At 44.8% G+C, this 21595-nt stretch overlaps 11 non-coding genes across 11 annotated transcripts; all 11 read right to left on the minus strand.

The window, feature by feature from the left end:
• Positions 1–331: 331 nt before the first annotated feature.
• On the minus strand, positions 332–403 carry trnad-guc (transfer RNA aspartic acid (anticodon GUC)). The gene has a single exon. It is a non-coding gene; the product is annotated as a tRNA-Asp (tRNA).
• Positions 404–1695: 1292 nt separating this feature from the next.
• On the minus strand, positions 1696–1767 carry trnad-auc (transfer RNA aspartic acid (anticodon AUC)). Its single transcript has one exon. It is a non-coding gene; the product is annotated as a tRNA-Asp (tRNA).
• Positions 1768–3059: 1292 nt separating this feature from the next.
• trnad-guc (transfer RNA aspartic acid (anticodon GUC)) lies at positions 3060–3131 on the minus strand. Its single transcript has one exon. It is a non-coding gene; the product is annotated as a tRNA-Asp (tRNA).
• Positions 3132–8510: 5379 nt separating this feature from the next.
• Positions 8511–8582, minus strand: trnad-guc (transfer RNA aspartic acid (anticodon GUC)). Its single transcript has one exon. It is a non-coding gene; the product is annotated as a tRNA-Asp (tRNA).
• Positions 8583–12601: 4019 nt separating this feature from the next.
• On the minus strand, positions 12602–12673 carry trnad-guc (transfer RNA aspartic acid (anticodon GUC)). The gene has a single exon. It is a non-coding gene; the product is annotated as a tRNA-Asp (tRNA).
• A 1292-nt stretch (positions 12674–13965) lies between these two features.
• On the minus strand, positions 13966–14037 carry trnad-guc (transfer RNA aspartic acid (anticodon GUC)). Its single transcript has one exon. It is a non-coding gene; the product is annotated as a tRNA-Asp (tRNA).
• Positions 14038–15329: 1292 nt separating this feature from the next.
• trnad-guc (transfer RNA aspartic acid (anticodon GUC)) lies at positions 15330–15401 on the minus strand. The gene has a single exon. It is a non-coding gene; the product is annotated as a tRNA-Asp (tRNA).
• A 645-nt stretch (positions 15402–16046) lies between these two features.
• On the minus strand, positions 16047–16118 carry trnad-guc (transfer RNA aspartic acid (anticodon GUC)). Its single transcript has one exon. It is a non-coding gene; the product is annotated as a tRNA-Asp (tRNA).
• Positions 16119–17410: 1292 nt separating this feature from the next.
• trnad-guc (transfer RNA aspartic acid (anticodon GUC)) lies at positions 17411–17482 on the minus strand. Its single transcript has one exon. It is a non-coding gene; the product is annotated as a tRNA-Asp (tRNA).
• Positions 17483–18774: 1292 nt separating this feature from the next.
• On the minus strand, positions 18775–18846 carry trnad-guc (transfer RNA aspartic acid (anticodon GUC)). Its single transcript has one exon. It is a non-coding gene; the product is annotated as a tRNA-Asp (tRNA).
• A 2647-nt stretch (positions 18847–21493) lies between these two features.
• trnad-guc (transfer RNA aspartic acid (anticodon GUC)) lies at positions 21494–21565 on the minus strand. The gene has a single exon. It is a non-coding gene; the product is annotated as a tRNA-Asp (tRNA).
• Positions 21566–21595: the final 30 nt, after the last annotated feature.

Here is a 21595-nt window from a genome sequence, read left to right on the forward strand (position 1 = left end):
TCTTATTATTCACGAGTTGGTTGAGTTGACCGTTGGAGAAATCTCTTTGAATTGTATCATTTTTGCGAGTGCATATCGTGTGCGACAAATGGCGCATGTTGAAGGCAGCGTTTTTCTTTTACAGGGGCAAATATGGGAAATGAAGAAGGTAATGTGTCCGTTTCGCTGACACATGCATTGCACAGAAATATTGGTGCAGGCGGTTTTGATGAGCGGTCTCAATTCCGCACTGTTGATTGCATCTCTGGGGCGGTGTGTCTTGGCGGATTCGACAGCCGATGTACCAATTCTAAAAAATCATACCCAATTTTTTTCTGGTAAGGTACAAACTCTCCCCGTCGGGGAATTGAACCCCGGTCTCCCGCGTGACAGGCGGGTATACTAACCACTATACTAACGAGGAACGTCGGTTTGGCGAGACCCGCTTGGCCAACTGAGGGTTTCTGCGCCTCTGAAATCACTCCATTTACTGAAGATGCTCGATTTGTCTGTGAAATCAGTAAAATCGCGGTAACTCAATACCATGTGGAAAGGAAGATCGTCCCATGTTAATTTTGGAAGACTGGATGCAGGATCACCCAAACACTTCCGCGTGTATTGAGCTGTAAATATTGAGGCGGTTGTTCACTTCAGACCCTGACATCTGCAGGCGGGCTAATGGCAGCAATATTCACGCGATCAGTTCCAGTGGCATGAGATTCCGCAAAAATTATATCGGAAATTATGTTTGGCTCCATGTAAAGTAAAAACGATTTCAATTAACCAGTTGCCTAAACAGGGCCACTACTTATATAGTCAGCAAGCAACATTATACATCAGACTTTTGTGCAAATCAGGAGATGTGTATTTTTGCTTTTCCCAGAAAACACATTGAATTAAACTGTCTTGTTCACCATCACGAAACAGTATGAAGAGAGATGGGATCGGCAGGTTCCAAAATCACGAATCACGTCGACGATGGTTACATTCGTGTCAGAAGTGTGTCGGCCCAGCGCACAGTGTCTGAGGGACTGGGTCTGCGTGGGGCAATTATGATATTCAGTCCACTGTCAATGAGATTTCGTTCCCCTTTACTTCGTATTAATAGATAGAGTAGTGAAGCAAAGAAGACATGAAAGACAAATTCAGGAACCACGGTTCAGAAGGGTCCACTATGCGTCACTTTACAAGACATTTCTTGGAATGAGGCTGATGCGTGTTGGGAGATGATCCGGTTCATCAAATTTATACATTTTGTGTCCAGTTTTTGCATTTTCATCGCGGTTCGAAGGCCGTTGTTTAATATCGCGGGGTGCAGGTCATCTGTATCGGCGAATGTGTTCCTAACCAGTAGCTGAGAGTCACTGTCCGATCCTGCTTGATTGTCTTATTATTCACGAGTTGGTTGAGTTGACCGGTGGAGAAATCTCTTTGAATTGTATCATTTTTGCGAGTGCATATCGTGTGCGACAAATGGCGCATGTTGAAGGCAGCGTTTTTCTTTTACAGGGGCAAATATGGGAAATGAAGAAGGTAATGTGTCCGCTTCGCTGACCCATGCATTGCACAGAAATATTGGTACGGGCGGTTTTGATGAGCGGTCTCAATTCCACACTGTTGATTGCATCTCTGGGGCGATGTGTCTTGGCGGATTCGACAGCCGATGTACCAATTCTAAAAAATCGTTCCCAATTTTTTTCTGGTAAGGTACAAACTCTCCCCGTCGGGGAATTGAACCCCGGTCTCCCGCATGATAGGCGGGGATACTAACCACTATACTAACGAGGAACTTCGGTTTGGCACGATACGCTTGGCCAACTGAGGGTTTCCGCGCTTCTGAAATCACTCCATTTACTGAAGATGCTCGATTTGTCTGTGAAATCAGTAAAATCGCGGCAACTCAATACCATGTGGAAAGGAAGATCGTCCCATGTTAATTTTGGAAGACTGGATGCAGGATCACCCAAACACTTCCACGTGTATTGAGCTGTAAATATTGAGGCGGTTGTTCACTTCAGACCCTGACATCTGCAGGCGGGCTAATGGCAGCAATATTCACGCGATCAGTTCCAGTGGCATGAGATTCCGCAAAAATTATATCGGAAATTATGTTTGGCTCCATGTAAAGTAAAAACGATTTCAATTAACCAGTTGCCTAAACAGGGCCACTACTTATATAGTCAGCAAGCAACATTATACATCAGACTTTTGTGCAAATCAGGAGATGTGTATTTTTGCTTTTTCCAGAAAACACATTGAATTAAACTGTCTTGTTCACCATCACGACACAGTATGAAGAGAGGTGGGATCGGCAGGTTCCAAAATCACGAACCACGTCGACGGTGGTTACATTCGTGTCGGAAGTGTGTCGGCCCAGGGCACAGTGTCTGAGGGACTGGGTCTGCGTGGGGCAATTATGATATTCAGTACACTGTCAATGAGATTTCGTTCCCCTTTACTTCGTAATAATAGACAGAGTAGTGAAGCAAAGAAGACATGAAAGACAAATTCAGGAACCACGGTTCAGAAGGGTCCACTATGCGTCACTTTACAAGACATTTCTTGGAATGAGGCTGATGCGTGTTGGGAGATGATCCGGTTCATCAAATTTATACATTTTGTGTCCAGTTTTTGCATTTTCATCGCGATTCGAAGGTCGTTGTTTAATATCGCGGGGTGCAGGTCATCTGTATCGGCGAATGTGTTCCTAACCAGTAGCTGCGAGTCACTGTCCGATCCTGCTTGATTGTCTTATTATTCACGAGTTGGTTGAGTTGACCGGTGGAGAAATCTCTTTGAATTGTATCATTTTTGCGAGTGCATATCGTGTGCGACAAATGGCGCATGTTGAAGGCAGCGTTTTTCTTTTACAGGGGCAAATATGGGAAATGAAGAAGGTAATGTGTCCGCTTCGCTGACCCATGCATTGCACAGAAATATTGGTGCAGGCGGTTTTGATGAGCGGTCTCAATTCCGCACTGTTGATTGCATCTCTGGGGCGATGTGTCTTGGCGGATTCGACAGCCGATGTACCAATTCTAAAAAATCATTCCCAATTTTTTTCTGGTAAGGTACAAACTCTCCCCGTCGGGGAATTGAACCCCGGTCTCCCGCGTGACAGGCGGGGATACTAACCACTATACTAACAAGGAACTTTGGTTTGGCACGATACGCTTGGCCAACTGAGGGTTTCTGCGCTTCTGAAATCACTCCATTTACTGAAGATGCTCGATTTGTCTGTGAAATCAGTAAAATCGCGGCAACTCAATACCATGTGGAAAGGAAGATCGTCCCATGTTAATTTTGGAAGACTGGATGCAGGATCACCCAAACACTTCCGCGTGTATTGAGCTGTAAATATTGAGGCGGTTGTTCACTTCAGACCCTGACATCTGCAGGCGGGCTAATGGCAGCAATATTCACGCGATCAGTTCCAGTGGCATGAGATTCCGCAAAAATTATATCGGAAATTATGTTTGGCTCCATGTAAAGTAAAAACGACTTCAATTAACCAGTTGCCTAAACAGGGCCACTACTTATATAGTCAGCAAGCAACATTATACATCAGACTTTTGTGCAAATCAGGAGATGTGTATTTTTGCTTTTCCCAGAAAACACATTGAATTAAACTGTATTGTTCACCATCACGACACAGTATGAAGAGAGATGGGATCGGCAGGTTCCAAAATCACGAATCACGTCGACGATGGTTACATTCGTGTCAGAAGTGTGTCGGCCCAGCGCATAGTGTCTGAGGGACTGGGTCTGCGTGGGGCAATTATGATATTCAGTACACTGTCAATGAGATTTCGTTCCCCTTTACTTCGTATTAATAGATAGAGTAGTGAAGCAAAGAAGACATGAAAGACAAATTCAGGAACCACGGTTCAGAAGGGTCCACTATGCGTCACTTTACAAGACATTTCTTGGAATGAGGCTGATGCGTGTTGGGAGATGATCCGGTTCATCAAATTTATACATTTTGTGTCCAGTTTTTGCATTTTCATCGCGGTTCGAAGGCCGTTGTTTAATATCGCGGGGTGCAGGTCATCTGTATCGGCGAATGTGTTCCTAACCAGTAGCTGAGAGTCACTGTCCGATCCTGCTTGATTGTCTTATTATTCACGAGTTGGTTGAGTTGACCGGTGGAGAAATCTCTTTGAATTGTATCATTTTTGCGAGTGCATATCGTGTGCGACAAATGACGCATGTTGAAGGCAGCGTTTTTCTTTTACAGGGGCAAATATGGGAAATGAAGAAGGTAATGTGTCCGCTTCGCTGACCCATGCATTGCACAGAAATATTGGTGCAGGCGGTTTTGATGAGCGGTCTCAATTCCGCACTGTTGATTGCATCTCTGGGGCGGTGTGTCTTGGCGGATTCGACAACCGATGTACCAATTCTAAAAAATCATTCCCAATTTTTTTCTGGTAAGGTACAAACTCTCCCCGTCAGGGAATTAAACCCCGGTCTCCCGCGTGACAGGCGGGGATACTAACCACTATCCAACGAGGAACTTCCGTTTGGCAAGATACGCTTGGCCAACTGAGGGTTTCTGCGCTTCTGAAATCACTCCATTTACTGAAGATGCTCGATTTGTCTGTGAAATCAGTAAAATCGCGGCAACTCAATACCATGTGGAAAGGAAGATCGTCCCATGTTAATTTTGGAAGACTGGATGCAGGATCACCCAAACACTTCCGCGTGTATTGAGCTGTAAATATTGAGGCGGTTGTTCACTTCAGACCCTGACATCTGCAGGCGGGCTAATGGCAGCAATATTCACGCGATCAGTTCCAGTGGCATGAGATTCCGCAAAAATTATATCGGAAATTATGTTTGGCTCCATGTAAAGGAAAAACGATTTCAATTAACCACTTGCCTAAACAGGGCCACTACTTATATAGTCAGCAAGCAACATTATACATCAGACTTTTGTGCAAATCAGGAGATGTGTATTTTTGCTTTTCCCAGAAAACACATTGAATTAAACTGTCTTGTTCACCATCACGACACAGTATGAAGAGAGATGGGATCGGCACGTTCCAAAATCACGAATCACGTCGACGATGGTTACATTCGTGTCAGAAGTGTGTCGGCCCAGCGCACAGTGTCTGAAGGACTGGGTCTGCGTGGGGCAATTATGATATTCAGTACACTGTCAATGAGATTTCGTTCCCCTTTACTTCGTATTAATAGATAGAGTAGTAAAGCAGAGAAGACATGAAAGACAAATTCAGGAACCACGGTTCAGAAGGGTCCACTATGCGTCACTTTACAAGACATTTCTTGGAATGAGGCTGATGCGTGTTGAGAGATGATCCGGTTCATCAAATTTATACATTTTGTGTCCAGTTTTTGCATTTTCATCGCGGTTCGAAGGCCGTTGTTTAATATCGCGGGGTGCAGGTCATCTGTATCGGCGAATGTGTTCCTAACCAGTAGCTGAGAGTCACTGTCCGATCCTGCTTGATTGTCTTATTATTCACGAGTTGGTTGAGTTGACCGGTGGAGAAATCTCTTTGAATTGTATCGTTTTTGCGAGTGCATATCGTGTGCGACAAATGGCGCATGTTGAAGGCAGCGTTTTTCTTTTACAGGGGCAAATATGGGAAATGAAGAAGGGAATGTGTCCGTTTCGCTGACCCATGCATTGCACAGAAATATTGGTGCAGGCGGTTTTGATGAGCGGTCTCAATTCCGCACTGTTGATTGCATCTCTGGGGCGGTGTGTCTTGGCGGATTCGACAACCGATGTACCAATTCTAAAAAATCATTCCCAATTTTTTTCTGGTAAGGTACAAACTCTCCCCGTCAGGGAATTGAACCCCGGTCTCCCGCGTGACAGGCGGGGATACTAACCACTATCCAACGAGGAACTTCTGTTTGGCAAGATACGCTTGGCCAACTGAGGGTTTCTGCGCTTCTGAAATCACTCCATTTACTGAAGATGCTCGATTTGTCTGTGAAATCAGTAAAATCGCGGCAACTCAATACCATGTGGAAAGGAAGATCGTCCCATGTTAATTTTGGAAGACTGGATGCAGTATCACCCAAACACTTCCACGCGTATTGAGCTGTAAATATTGAGGCGGTTGTTCACTTCAGACCCTGACATCTGCAGGTGGGCTAATGGCAGCAATATTCACACGATCAGTTCCAGTGGCATGAAATTGGCAAAAATTAGATCGGAAATTATGTTTGGCTCCATATAGAGTAAAAACGATTGCAATTAACCTGTTGCCTAAACAGGGCCACTACTTATATAGTCAGCAAGCAACATTATACATCAGACTTTTGTGCAAATGAGTAGATGTGTATTTTGCTTTTCCCAGAAAACACATTGAATTAAACTGTCTTGTTCACGATCACGACACAGTATGAAGAGAGATGGGATCGGCAGGTTCCAAAATCACGAATCACGTCGACGCTGGTTACATTCGTGTCAGAAGTGTGTCGGCCAAGGGCACAGTGTCTGAGGGACTGGGTCTGCCTGGGGCAATTATGATATTCAGTACACTGTCAATGAGACTTTGTTCCCCTTTACTTCGTAATAATAGACAGAGTAGTGAAGCAAAGAAGACATGAAAGACAAATTCAGGAACCACGGTTCAGAAGGGTCCACTATGCGTCACTTTACAAGACATTTCTTGGAATGAGGCTGATGCGTGTTGAGAGATGATCCGGTTCATCAAATTTATACATTTTGTGTCCAGTTTTTGCATTTTCATCGCGGTTTGAAGGCCGTTGTTTAATATCGCGGGGTGCAGGTCATCTGTATCGGCGAATGTGTTCCTAACCAGTAGCTGAGAGTCACTGTCCGATCCTGCTTGATTGTCTTATTATTCACGAGTTGGTTGAGTTGACCGTTGGAGAAATCTCTTTGAATTGTATCGTTTTTGCGAGTGCATATCGTGTGCGACAAACGGCGCATGTTGAAGGCAGCGTTTTTCTTTTACAGGGGCAAATATGGGAAATGAAGAAGGTAATGTGTACGTTTCGCTGACCCACGCATTGCACAGAAATATTGGTGCAGGCGGTTTTGATGAGCGGTCTCAATTCCGCACTGTTGATTGCATCTCTGGGGCGGTGTGTCTTGGCGGATTCGACAGCCGATGTACCAATTCTAAAAAATCATTGCCAATTTTTTTCTGGTAAGGTACAAACTCTCCCCGTCTGGGAATTGAACCCCGGTCTCCCGCGTGACAGGCGGGGATACTAACCACTATACAACGAGGAACTTCGGTTTGGCAAGATAAGCTTGGCCAACTGAGGGTTTCTGCGCTTCTGAAATCACTCCATTTACTGAAGATGCTCGATTTGTCTGTGAAATCAGTAAAATCGCGGCAACTCAATACCATGTGGAAAGGAAGATCGTCCCATGTTAATTTTGGAAGACTGGATGCAGGATCACCTAAACACTTCCGCGTGTATTGAGCTGTAAATATTGAGGCGGTTGTTCACTTCAGACCCTGACATCTGCAGGCGGGCTAATGGCAGCAATATTCACGCGATCAGTTCCAGTGGCATGAGATTCCGCAAAAATTATATCGGAAATTATGTTTGGCTCCATGTAAAGGAAAAACGATTTCAATTAACCACTTGCCTAAACAGGGCCACTACTTATATAGCCAGCAAGCAACATTATACATCAGACTTTTGTGCAAATCAGGAGATGTGTATTTTTGCTTTTCCCAGAAAACACATTGAATTAAACTGTCTTGTTCACCATCACGACACAGTATGAAGAGAGATGGGATCGGCAGGTTCCAAAATCACGAATCACGTCGACGATGGTTACATTCGTGTCAGAAGTGTGTCGGCCCAGCGCACAGTGTCTGAGGGACTGGGTCTGCGTGGGGCAATTATGATATTCAGTACACTGTCAATGAGATTTCGTTCCCCTTTACTTCGTATTAATAGATAGAGTAGTGAAGCAAAGAAGACATGAAAGACAAATTCAGGAACCACGGTTCAGAAGGGTCCACTATGCGTCACTTTACAAGACATTTCTTGGAATGAGGCTGATGCGTGTTGGGAGATGATCCGGTTCATCAAATTTATACATTTTGTGTCCAGTTTTTGCATTTTCATCGCGGTTCGAAGGCCGTTGTTTAATATCGCGGGGTGCAGGTCATCTGTATCGGCGAATGTGTTCCTAACCAGTAGCTGAGAGTCACTGTCCGATCCTGCTTGATTGTCTTATTATTCACGAGTTGGTTGAGTTGACCGGTGGAGAAATCTCTTTGAATTGTATCATTTTTGCGAGTGCATATCGTGTGCGACAAATGGCGCATGTTGAAGGCAGCGTTTTTCTTTTACAGGGGCAAATATGGGAAATGAAGAAGGTAATGTGTCCGCTTCGCTGACCCATGCATTGCACAGAAATATTGGTGCAGGCGGTTTTGATGAGCGGTCTCAATTCCGCACTGTTGATTGCATCTCTGGGGCGATGTGTCTTGGCGGATTCGACAGCCGATGTACCAATACTAAAAAATCGTTCCCAATTTTTTTCTGGTAAGGTACAAACTCTCCCCGTCGGGGAATTGAACCCCGGTCTCCGGCGTGACAGGCGGGGATACTAACCACTATACTAACGAGGAACTTCGGTTTGGCACGATACGCTTGGCCAACTGAGGGTTTCTGCGCTTCTGAAATCACTCCATTTACTGAAGATGCTCGATTTGTCTGTGAAATCAGTAAAATCGCGGCAACTCAATACCATGTGGAAAGGAAGATCGTCCCATGTTAATTTTGGAAGACTGGATGCAGGATCACCCAAACACTTCCGCGTGTATTGAGCTGTAAATATTGAGGCGGTTGTTCACTTCAGACCCTGACATCTGCAGGCGGGCTAATGGCAGCAATATTCACGCGATCAGTTCCAGTGGCATGAGATTCCGCAAAAATTATATCGGAAATTATGTTTGGCTCCATGTAAAGTAAAAACGATTTCAATTAACCAGTTGCCTAAACAGGGCCACTACTTATATAGTCAGCAAGCAACATTATACATCAGACTTTTGTACAAATCAGGAGATGTGTATTTTTGCTTTTCCCAGAAAAAACATTGAATTAAACTGTCTTGTTCACCATCAGGACACAGTATGAAGAGAGATGGGATCGGCAGGTTCCAAAATCACGAATCACGTCGACGATGGTTACATTCGTGTCAGAAGTGTGTCGGCCCAGCGCACAGTGTCTGAGGGACTGGGTCTGTGTGGGGCAATTATGATATTCAGTACACTGTCAATGAGATTTTGTTCCCCTTTACTTCGTATTAATAGATAGAGTAGTGAAGCAAAGAAGACATGAAAGACAAATTCAGGAACCACGGTTCAGAAGGGTCCACTATGCGTCACTTTACAAGACATTTCTTGGAATGAGGCTGATGCGTGTTGGGAGATGATCCGGTTCATCAAATTTATACATTTTGTGTCCAGTTTTTGCATTTTCATCGCGGTTCGAAGGCCGTTGTTTAATATCGCGGGGTGCAGGTCATCTGTATCGGCGAATCTGTTCCTAACCAGTAGCTGCGAGTCACTGTCCGATCCTGCTTGATTGTCTTATTATTCACGAGTTGGTTGAGTTGACCGGTGGAGAAATCTCTTTGAATTGTATCATTTTTGCGAGTGCATATCGTGTGCGACAAATGGCGCATGTTGAAGGCAGCGTTTTTCTTTTACAGGGGCAAATATGGGAAATGAAGAAGGTAATGTGTCCGCTTCGCTGACCCATGCATTGCACAGAAATATTGGTGCAGGCGGTTTTGATGAGCGGTCTCAATTCCGCACTGTTGATTGCATCTCTGGGGCGGTGTGTCTTGGCAGATTCGACAGCCGATGTACCAATTCTAAAAAATCATTCCCAATTTTTTTCTGGTAAGGTACAAATTCTCTCCATCGGGGAATTGAACCCCGGTCTCCGGCGTGACAGGCGGGGATACTAACCACTATACTAACGAGGAACTTCGGTTTGGCACGATACGCTTGGCCAACTGAGGGTTTCTGCGCTTCTGAAATCACTCCATTTACTGAAGATGCTCGATTTGTCTGTGAAATCAGTAAAATCGCGGCAACTCAATACCATGTGGAAAGGAAGATCGTCCCATGTTAATTTTGGAAGACTGGATGCAGGATCACCCAAACACTTCCGCGTGTATTGAGCTGTAAATATTGAGGCGGTTGTTCACTTCAGACCCTGACATCTGCAGGCGGGCTAATGGCAGCAATATTCACGCGATCAGTTCCAGTGGCATGAGATTCCGCAAAAATTATATCGGAAATTATGTTTGGCTCCATGTAAAGTAAAAACGATTTCAATTAACCAGTTGCCTAAACAGGGCCACTACTTATATAGTCAGCAAGCAACATTATACATCAGACTTTTGTGCAAATCAGGAGATGTGTATTTTTGCTTTTCCCAGAAAACACATTGAATTAAACTGTCTTGTTCACCATCACGACACAGTATGAAGAGAGATGGGATCGGCAGGTTCCAAAATCACGAATCACGTCGACGATGGTTACATTCGTGTCAGAAGTGTGTCGGCCCAGCGCACAGTGTCTGAGGGACTGGGTCTGCGTGGGGCAATTATGATATTCAGTCCACTGTCAATGAGATTTCGTTCCCCTTTACTTCGTATTAATAGATAGAGTAGTAAAGCAGAGAAGACATGAAAGACAAATTCAGGAACCACGGTTCAGAAGGGTCCACTATGCGTCACTTTACAAGACATTTCTTGGAATGAGGCTGATGCGTGTTGAGAGATGATCCGGTTCATCAAATTTATACATTTTGTGTCCAGTTTTTGCATTTTCATCGCGGTTCGAAGGCCGTTGTTTAATATCGCGGGGTGCAGGTCATCTGTATCGGCGAATGTGTTCCTAACCAGTAGCTGAGAGTCACTGTCCGATCCTGCTTGATTGTCTTATTATTCACGAGTTGGTTGAGTTGACCGGTGGAGAAATCTCTTTGAATTGTATCATTTTTGCGAGTGCATATCGTGTGCGACAAATGGCGCATGTTGAAGGCAGCGTTTTTCTTTTACAGGGGCAAATATGGGAAATGAAGAAGGTAATGTGTCCGCTTCGCTGACCCATGCATTGCACAGAAATATTGGTGCAGGCGGTTTTGATGAGCGGTCTCAATTCCGCACTGTTGATTGCATCTCTGGGGCGGTGTGTCTTGGCGGATTCGACAACCGATATACCAATTCTAAAAAATCATTCCCAATTTTTTTCTTGTAAGGTACAAACTCTCCCCGTCAGGGAATTGAACCCCGGTCTCCCGCGTGACAGGCGGGGATACTAACCACTATCCAACGAGGAACTTCCGTTTGGCAAGATACGCTTGGCCAACTGAGGGTTTCTGCGCTTCTGAAATCACTCCATTTACTGAAGATGCTCGATTTGTCTGTGAAATCAGTAAAATCGCGGCAACTCAATACCATGTGGAAAGGAAGATCGTCCCATGTTAATTTTGGAAGACTGGATGCAGGATCACCCAAACACTTCCGCGTGTATTGAGCTGTAAATATTGAGGCGGTTCTTCACTTCAGACCCTGACATCTGCAGGCGGGCTAATGGCAGCAATATTCACGCGATCAGTTCCAGTGGCATGAGATTCCGCAAAAATTATATCGGAAATTATGTTTGGCTCCATGTAAAGTAAAAACGATTTCAATTAACCAGTTGCCTAAACAGGGCCACTACTTATATAGTCAGCAAGCAACATTATACATCAGACTTTTGTGCAAATCAGGAGATGTGTATTTTTGCTTTTCCCAGAAAACACATTGAATTAAACTGTCTTGTTCACCATCACGACACAGTATGAAGAGAGATGGGATCGGCAGGTTCCAAAATCACGAATCACGTCGACGATGGTTACATTCGTGTCAGAAGTGTGTCGGCCCAGGGCACAGTGTCTGCGGGACTGGGTCTGCGTGGGGCAATTATGATATTCAGTACACTGTCAATGAGATTTTGTTCCCCTTTACTTCGTATTAATAGATAGAGTAGTGAAGCAAAGAAGACATGAAAGACAAATTCAGGAACCACGGTTCAGAAGGGTCCACTATGCGTCACTTTACAAGACATTTCTTGGAATGAGGCTGATGCGTGTTGGGAGATGATCCGGTTCATCAAATTTATACATTTTGTGTCCAGTTTTTGCATTTTCATCGCGGTTCGAAGGCCGTTGTTTAATATCGCGGGGTGCAGGTCATCTGTATCGGCGAATCTGTTCCTAACCAGTAGCTGAGAGTCACTGTCCGATCCTGCTTGATTGTCTTATTATTCACGAGTTGGTTGAGTTGACCGTTGGAGAAATCTCTTTGAATTGTATCATTTTTGCGAGTGCATATCGTGTGCGACAAATGGCGCATGTTGAAGGCAGCGTTTTTCTTTTACAGGGGCAAATATGGGAAATGAAGAAGGTAATGTGTCCGCTTCGCTGACCCATGCATTGCACAGAAATATTGGTGCAGGCGGTTTTGATGAGCGGTCTCAATTCCGCACTGTTGATTGCATCTCTGGGGCGATGTGTCTTGGCGGATTCGACAGCCGATGTCCCAATTCTAAAAAATCATTTCCAATTTTTTTCTGGTAAGGTACAAACTCTCCCCGTCGGGGAATTGAACCCCGGTATCCCGCGTGACAGGCGGGGATACTAACCACTATACTAACGAGGAACTTCGGTTTGGCAGGATACGCTTGGCCAACTGAGGGTTTCTGCGCTTCTGAAATCACTCCATTTACTGAAGATGCTCGATTTGTCTGTGAAATCAGTAAAATCGCGGCAACTCAATACCATGTGGAAAGGAAGATCGTCCCATGTTAATTTTGGAAGACTGGATGCAGGATCACCCAAACACTTCCGCGTGTATTGAGCTGTAAATATTGAGGCGGTTGTTCACTTCAGACCCTGACATCTGCAGGCGGGCTAATGGCAGCAATATTCACGCGATCAGTTCCAGTGGCATGAGATTCCGCAAAAATTATATCGGAAATTATGTTTGGCTCCATGTAAAGTAAAAACGATTTCAATTAACCAGTTGCCTAAACAGGGCCACTACTTATATAGTCAGCAAGCAACATTATACATCAGACTTTTGTGCAAATCAGGAGATGTGTATTTTTGCTTTTCCCAGAAAACACATTGAATTAAACTGTCTTGTTCACCATCACGACACAGTATGAAGAGAGATGGGATCGGCAGGTTCCAAAATCACGAATCACGTCGACGATGGTTACATTCGTGTCAGAAGTGTGTCGGCCCAGCGCACAGTGTCTGAGGGACTGGGTCTGCGTGGGGCAATTATGATATTCAGTCCACTGTCAATGAGATTTCGTTCCCCTTTACTTCGTAATAATAGACAGAGTAGTGAAGCAAAGAAGACATGAAAGACAAATTCAGGAACCACGGTTCAGAAGGGTCCACTATGCGTCACTTTACAAGACATTTCTTGGAATGAGGCTGATGCGTGTTGGGAGATGATCCGGTTCATCAAATTTATACATTTTGTGTCCAGTTTTTGCATTTTCATTGCGGTTCGAAGGCCGTTGTTTAATATCGCGGGGTGCAGGTCATCTGTATCGGCGAATGTGTTCCTAACCAGTAGCTGAGAGTCACTGTCCGATCCTGCTTGATTGTCTTATTATTCACGAGTTGGTTGAGTTGACCGTTGGAGAAATCTCTTTGAACTGTATCATTTTTGCGAGTGCATATCGTGTGCGACAAATGGCGCATGTTGAAGGCAGCGTTTTTCTTTTACAGGGGCAAATATGGGAAATGAAGAAGGTAATGTGTCCGTTTCGCTGACCCATGCATTGCACAGAAATATTGGTGCAGGCGGTTTTGATGAGCGGTCTCAATTCCGCACTGTTGATTGCATCTCTGGGGCGGTGTGTCTTGGCGGATTCGACAGCCGATGTCCCAATTCTAAAAAATCATTCTCAATTTTTTTCTGGTAAGGTACAAACTCTCCCCGTCGGGGAATTGAACCCCGGTCTCCCGCGTGACAGGCGGGGATACTAACCACTATACTAACGAGGAACTTCGGTTTGGCACGATACGCTTGGCCAACTGAGGGTTTCTGCGCTTCTGAAATCACTCCATTTACTGAAGATGCTCGATTTGTCTGTGAAATCAGTAAAATCGCGGCAACTCAATACCATGTGGAAAGGAAGATCGTCCCATGTTAATTTTGGAAGACTGGATGCAGGATCACCCAAACACTTCCGCGTGTATTGAGCTGTAAATATTGAGGCGGTTGTTCACTTCAGACCCTGACATCTGCAGGCGGGCTAATGGCAGCAATATTCACGCGATCAGTTCCAGTGGCATGAGATTCCGCAAAAATTATATCGGAAATTATGTTTGGCTCCATGTAAAGTAAAAACGATTTCAATTAACCAGTTGCCTAAACAGGGCCACTACTTATATAGTCAGCAAGCAACATTATACATCAGACTTTTGTGCAAATCAGGAGATGTGTATTTTTGCTTTTCCCAGAAAACACATTGAATTAAACTGTCTTGTTCACCATCACGACACAGTATGAAGAGAGATGGGATCGGCAGGTTCCAAAATCACGAATCACGTCGACGATGGTTACATTCGTGTCAGAAGTGTGTCGGCCCAGCGCACAGTGTCTGAGGGACTGGGTCTGCGTGGGGCAATTATGATATTCAGTACACTGTCAATGAGATTTCGTTCCCCTTTACTTCGTAATAATAGACAGAGTAGTGAAGCAAAGAAGACATGAAAGACAAATTCAGGAACCACGGTTCAGAAGGGTCCACTATGCGTCACTTTACAAGACATTTCTTGGAATGAGGCTGATGCGTGTTGGGAGATGATCCGGTTCATCAAATTTATACATTTTGTGTCCAGTTTTTGCATTTTCATCGCGGTTCGAAGGCCGTTGTTTAATATCGCGGGGTGCAGGTCATCTGTATCGGCGAATGTGTTCCTAACCAGGAGCTGCGAGTCACTGTCCGATCCTGCTTGATTGTCTTATTATTCATGAGTTGGTTGAGTTGACCGGTGGAGAAATCTCTTTGAATTGTATCATTTTTGCGAGTGCATATCGTGTGCGACAAATGGCGCATGTTGAAGGCAGCGTTTTTCTTTTACAGGGGCAAATATGGGAAATGAAGAAGGTAATGTGTCCGCTTCGCTGACCCATGCATTGCACAGAAATATTGGTGCAGGCGGTTTTGATGAGCGGTCTCAATTCCGCACTGTTGATTGCATCTCTGGGGCGATGTGTCTTGGCGGATTCGACAGCCGATGTACCAATTCTAAAAAATCATTCCCAATTTTTTTCTGGTAAGGTACAAACTCTCCCCGTCGGGGAATTGAACCCCGGTCTCCCGCGTGACAGGCTGGGATACTAACCACTATACTAACGAGGAACTTCGGTTTGGCACGATACGCTTGGCCAACTGAGGGTTTCTGCGCTTCTGAAATCACTCCATTTACTGAAGATGCTCGATTTGTCTGTGAAATCAGTAAAATCGCGGCAACTCAATACCATGTGGAAAGGAAGATCGTCCCATGTTAATTTTGGAAGACTGGATGCAGGATCACCCAAACACTTCCGCGTGTATGAAGCTGTAAATATTGAGGCGGTTGTTCACTTCAGACCCTGACATCTGCAGGCGGGCTAATGGCAGCAATATTCACGCGATCAGTTCCAGTGGCATGAGATGGCGTTTGTTTCGGTGCAACTTATTATTCATGAGTTGGTTGAGTTGACCGGTGGAGAAATCTCTTTGAATTGTATCATTTTTGCGAGTGCATATCGTGTGCGACAAATGGCGCATGTTGAAGGCAGCGTTTTTCTTTTACAGGGGCAAATATGGGAAATGAAGAAGGTAATGTGTCCGCTTCGCTGACCCATGCATTGCACAGAAATATTGGTGCAGGCGGTTTTGATGAGCGGTCTCAATTCCGCACTGTTGATTGCATCTCTGGGGCGATGTGTCTTGGCGGATTCGACAGCCGATGTACCAATTCTAAAAAATCATTCCCAATTTTTTTCTGGTAAGGTACAAACTCTCCCCGTCGGGGAATTGAACCCCGGTCTCCCGCGTGACAGGCGGGGTTACTAACCACTATACTAACGAGGAACTTCGGTTTGGCACGATACGCTTGGCCAACTGAGGGTTTCTGCGCTTCTGAAAACACTCCATTTACTGAAGATGCTCGATTTGTCTGTGAAATCAGTAAAATCGCGGCAACTCAATACCATGTGGAAAGGAAGATCGTCCCATGTTAATTTTGGAAGACTGGATGCAGGATCACCCAAACACTTCCGCGTGTATTGAGCTGTAAATATTGAGGCGGTTGTTCACTTCAGACCCTGACATCTGCAGGCGGGCTAATGGCAGCAATATTCACGCGATCAGTTCCAGTGGCATGAGATTCCGCAAAAATTATATCGGAAATTATGTTTGGCTCCATGTATAGTAAAAACGACTTCAATTAACCAGTAGCCTAAACAGCGCCACTACTTATATAGTCAGCAAGCAACATTATACATCAGACTTTTGTGCAAATCAGGAGATGTGTATTTTTGCTTTTCCCAGAAAACACATTGAATTAAACTGTCTTGTTCACCATCACGACACAGTATGAAGAGAGATGGGATCGGCAGGCTCCAAAATCACGAATCACGTCGACGATGGTTACATTCGTGTCAGAAGTGTGTCGGCCCAGCGCACAGTGTCTGAGGGACTGGGTCTGCGTGGGGCAATTATGATATTCAGTACACTGTCAATGAGATTTCGTTCCCCTTTACTTCGTAATAATAGACAGAGTAGTGAAGCAAAGAAGACATGAAAGACAAATTCAGGAACCACGGTTCAGAAGGGTGCACTATGCGTCACTTTACAAGACATTTCTTGGAATGAGGCTGATGCGTGTTGGGAGATGATCCGGTTCATCAAATTTATACATTTTGTGTCCAGTTTTTGCATTTTCATCGCGGTTCGAAGGCCGTTGTTTAATATCGCGGGGTACAGGTCATCTGTATCGGCGAATGTGTTCCTAACCAGTAGCTGAGAGTCACTGTCCGATCCTGCTTGATTGTCTTATTATTCATGAGTTGGTTGAGTTGACCGGTGGAGAAATCTCTTTGAATTGTATCATTTTTGCGAGTGCATATCGTGTGCGACAAATGGCGCATGTTGAAGGCAGCGTTTTTCTTTTACAGGGGCAAATATGGGAAATGAAGAAGGTAATGTGTCCGCTTCGCTGACCCATGCATTGCACAGAAATATTGGTGCAGGCGGTTTTGATGAGCGGTCTCAATTCCGCACTGTTGATTGCATCTCTGGGGCGATGTGTCTTGGCGGATTCGACAGCCGATGTACCAATTCTAAAAAATCATTCCCAATTTTTTTCTGGTAAGGTACAAACTCTCCCCGTCGGGGAATTGAACCCCGGTCTCCCGCGTGACAGGCGGGGATACTAACCACTATCCTAACGAGGAACTTCGGTTTGGCACGATACGCTTGGCCAACTGAGGGTTTCTGCGCTTCTGAAATCACTCCATTTACTGAAGATGCTCGATTTGTCTGTGAAATCAGTAAAATCGCGGCAACTCAATACCATGTGGAAAGGAAGATCGTCCCATGTTAATTTTGGAAGACTGGATGCAGGATCACCCAAACACTTCCGCATGTATTGAGCTGTAAATATTGAGGCGGTTGTTCACTTCAGACCCTGACATCTGCAGGCGGGCTAATGGCAGCAATATTCACGCGATCAGTTCCAGTGGCATGAAATTTGGCAAAAATTAGATCGGAAATTATGTTTGGCTCCATATAGAGTAAAAACGATTTCAATTAACCTGTTGCCTAAACAGGGCCACTTATTATATAGTCAGCAAGCAACATTATACATCAGACTTTTGTGCAAATCAGGAGATGTGTATTTTTGCTTTTCCCAGAAAACACATTGAATTAAACTGTCTTGTTCACCATCACGACACAGTATGAAGAGAGATGGGATCGGCAGGTTCCAAAATCACGAATCACGTCGACGATGGTTACATTCGTGTCAGAAGTGTGTCGGCCCAGCGCACAGTGTCTGAGGGACTGGGTCTGCGTGGGGCAATTATGATATTCAGTCCACTGTCAATGAGATTTTGTTCCCCTTTACTTCGTAATAATAGACAGAGTAGTGAAGCAAAGAAGACATGAAAGACAAATTCAGGAACCACGGTTCAGAAGGGTCCACTATGCGTCACTTTACAAGACATTTCTTGGAATGAGGCTGATGCGTGTTGGGAGATGATCCGGTTCATCAAATTTATACATTTTGTGTCCAGTTTTTGCATTTTCATCGCGGTTCGAAGGCCGTTGTTTAATATCGCGGGGTGCAGGTCATCTGTATCGGCGAATGTGTTCCTAACCAGTAGCTGAGAGTCACTGTCCGATCCTGCTTGATTGTCTTATTATTCATGAGTTGGTTGAGTTGACCGGTGGAGAAATCTCTTTGAATTGTATCATTTTTGCGAGTGCATATCGTGTGCGACAAATGGCGCATGTTGAAGGCAGCGTTTTTCTTTTACAGGGGCAAATATGGGAAATGATGAAGGTAATGTGTCCGCTTCGCTGACCCATGCATTGCACAGAAATATTGATGCAGGCGGTTTTGATGAGCGGTCTCAATACCGCACTTTTGATTGCATCTCTGGGGCGGTGTGCCTTGGCGGATTCGACAGCCGAAGTACCAATTCTAAAAAACCATTCCCAATTTTGTTCTGGTAAGGTACAAACTCTCCCCGTCGGGGAATTGAACCCCGGTCTCCCACGTGACAGGCGGGGATACTAACCACTATACTAACGAGGAACTCCGATTTGGTGAGCCACGCTTGGCCAACTGAGGGTTTCTGCGCCTCTGAAATCACTCCATTTACTGAAGATGCACGATTTGTCTGTGAAATCAGTAAAATCGCGGCAACTCAATACCATGTGGAAAGGAAGATCGTCCCATGTTAATTTTGGAAGACTGGATGCAGGATCACCCAAACACTTCCACGCTTATTGAGCTGTAAATATTGAGGCTGTTGTTCACTTCAGACCCTGACATCTGCAGGTGGGCCAATGGCAGCAATATTCACACGAGCAGTTCCAGTGGCATGAAATTTGGCAAAAATTAGATCGGAAATTATGTTTGGCTCCATGTAAAGTAAAAACGATTTCAATTAACCTGTTGCCTAAACAGGGCCACTACTTATATAGTCAGCAAGCAACATTATACATCAGACTTTTGTGCAAATGAGGAGATGTGTATTTTTGCTTTTCCCAGAAAACACATTGAATTAAACTGTCTTGTTCACCATCACGACACAGTATGAAGAGAGATGGGATCGGCAGGTTCCAAAATCACGAATCACGTCGACGATGGTTACATTCGTGTCAGAAGTGTGTCGGCCAAGGGCACAGTGTCTGAGGGACTGGGTCTGCCTGGGGCAATTATGATATTCAGTACACTGTCAATGAGATTTTGTTCCCCTTTACTTCGTAATAATAGACAGAGTAGTGAAGCAAAGAAGACATGAAAGACAAATTCAGGAACCACAGTTCAGAAGGGTCCACTATGCGTCACTTTACAAGACATTTCTTGGAATGAGGCTGATGCGTGTTGGGAGATGATCCGGTTCATCAAATTTATACATTTTGTGTCCAGTTTTTGCATTTTCATCGCGGTTCGAAGGCCGTTGTTTAATATCGCGGGGTGCAGGTCATCTGTATCGGCGAATCTGTTCCTAACCAGGAGCTGCGAGTCACTGTCCGATCCTGCTTGATTGTCTTATTATTCACGAGTTGGTTGAGTTGACCGTTGGAGAAATCTCTTTGAATTGTATCATTTTTGCGAGTGCATATCGTGTGCGACAAACGGCGCATGTTGAAGGCAGCGTTTTTCTTTTACAGGGGCAAATATGGGAAATGAAGAAGGTAATGTGTGCGTTTCGCTGACCCACGCATTGCACAGAAATATTGATGCGGGCGGTTTTGATGAGCGGTCTCAATTCCGCACTTTTGATTGCATCTCTGGGGCGGTGTGCCTTGGCGGATTCGACAGCCGATGTACCAATTCTAAAAAACCATTCCCAATTTTGTTCTGGTAAGGTACAAACTATCCCCGTTGGGGAATTGAACCCCGGTCTCCCACGTGACAGGCGGAGATACTAACCACTATACTAACGAGGAACTCCGGTTTGGTTAGCCACGCTTGGCCAACTGAGGGTTTCTGCGCCTCTGAAATCACTCCATTTACTGAAGATGCTCGATTTGTCTGTGAAATCAGTAAAATCGCGGCAACTCAATACCATGTGGAAAGGAAGATCGTCCCATGTTAATTTTGGAAGACTGGATGCAGGATCACCCAAACACTTCCACGTGTATTGAGCTGTAAATATTGAGGCTGTTGTTCACTTCAGACCCTGACATCTGCAGGCGGGCTAATGGCAGCAATATTCACACGATCAGTTCCAGTGGCATGAGATTCTGCAGAAATTAGATCGGAAATTATGTTTGGCTCCATGTAAAGTAAAAACGATTTCAATTAACCTGTTGCCTAAACAGGGCCACTGCTTATATAGTCAGCAAGCAACATTATACATCAGACTTTTGTGCAAATGAGGAGATGTGTATTTTTGCTTTTCCCAGAAAACACATTGAATTAAACTGTCTTGTTCACCATCACGACACAGTATGAAGAGAGATGGGATCGGCAGGTTCCAAAATCACGAATCACGTCGACGCTGGTTACAGAAGTGTGTCGGCCAAGGGCACAGTGTCTGAGGGACTGGGTCTGCCTGGGGCAATTATGATATTCAGTACACTGTGAATGAGATTTTGTTCCCCTTTACTTCGTAATAATAGACAGAGTAGTGAAGCAAAGAAGACATGAAAGACAAATTCAGGAACCACGGTTCAGAAGGGTCCACTATGCGTCACTTTACAAGACATTTCTTGGAATGAGGCTGATGCGTGTTGGGAGATGATCCGGTTCATCAAATTTATACATTTTGTGTCCAGTTTTTGCATTTTCATCGCGATTCGAAGGTCGTTGTTTAATATCGCGGGGTGCAGGTCATCTGTATCGGCGAATCTGTTCCTAACCAGTAGCTGCGAGTCACTGTCCGATCCTGCTTGATTGTCTTATTATTCACGAGTTGGTTGAGTTGACCGTTGGAGAAATCTCTTTGAATTGTATCGTTTTTGCGAGTGCATATCGTGTGCGACAAATGGCGCATGTTGAAGGCAGCGTTTTTCTTTTACAGGGGCAAATATGGGAAATGAAGAAGGTAATGTGTACGTTTCGCTGAACCACGCATTGCACAGAAATATTGGTGCAGGCGGTTTTGATGAGCGGTCTCAATTCCGCACTGTTGATTGCATCTCTGGGGCGGTGTGCCTTGGCGGATTCGACAGCCGATGTACCAATTCTAAAAAATCATACCCAATTTTGTTCTGGTAAGGTACAAACTCTCCCCGTCGGGGAATTGAACCCCGGTCTCCCACGTGACAGGCGGAGATACTAACCACTATACTAACGAGGAACTCCAGTTTGGTAGGCCACGCTTGGCCAA

The sequence above is a fragment of the Scyliorhinus torazame genome, chromosome 25, assembly GCF_047496885.1.
Source record: "Scyliorhinus torazame isolate Kashiwa2021f chromosome 25, sScyTor2.1, whole genome shotgun sequence".
NCBI classification, from domain to species: Eukaryota; Metazoa; Chordata; class Chondrichthyes; order Carcharhiniformes; family Scyliorhinidae; genus Scyliorhinus; species Scyliorhinus torazame.